An 849-nucleotide genomic window follows, 5' to 3' on the forward strand; every position below is an offset into this window, starting at 1 on the left:
TGTATGTTTCTACTTTTGTTTGAGGTATTGTTCCTATGAAGTTCATTTGGAGTGTATGATAAAGTTCTAGTTTTTGAAAGCTATTATTATAAACTATATAGGTCAATCAAACATAGGTCAATAGTTAGTCATTCATAACAATCAAATTTGTAGATATGTTAGGTATGTTTTCTAGGTTAAATAGATATTTTAGATAGATGGTCTTCAAATCTGTCAAAGACCTATAGAATATGATATTTAAAATGTTTTGTTAACTTAAAGTTTTTCATGATAATGAGACACATCTGCTCCTGGTAGCACTAATTTACTGTAGAGATATGGGCATTGAAGAAACTCCTTTTGGAGTTTGCTTTCATTGTGGCAAGGTTAGCCACTGGGCAAAGAAAATATTTTTGCCTTTGACTGCTGACAACATGCTGTGTAGAATGGACATGCAAGACACACAGGAAAAACTGTTGAAATTTGCCAAAACAAGGCAGGACAGTCCTTCAAAATTCCTGCTTCACACGAGTCTGCCAGATATTCTGCAGGACACAGAGGAAAGCAACTGATGAACATTGCCACCACAAGGCAGGACAGTTCAAAATTTCTGCTTTAGAAGAGTCTGCTAGATACTCTAGGCCTCTAGGCTGAAGATGGATGCCCCAATGTTGCAGAGGAACTTTTGGTGACTGTCTAGGCAGCCAAATGTCTCTGTTGTTAGGTAATATTACATCCTTCTGGGTCTTTAATGGGATTAAAGACTAGATAGTTACAGTTGCAGTTTTTCTTAGTTATGCTAGAGAGTAAATTAGGTATAAAACTTTAGATTCACTAAGATAGGATAGATAATGCATTGTTTTCTTTGAA

The sequence above is a fragment of the Peromyscus eremicus genome, chromosome 19, assembly GCF_949786415.1.
Source record: "Peromyscus eremicus chromosome 19, PerEre_H2_v1, whole genome shotgun sequence".
In the NCBI taxonomy this organism is placed as follows: domain Eukaryota; kingdom Metazoa; phylum Chordata; class Mammalia; order Rodentia; family Cricetidae; genus Peromyscus; species Peromyscus eremicus.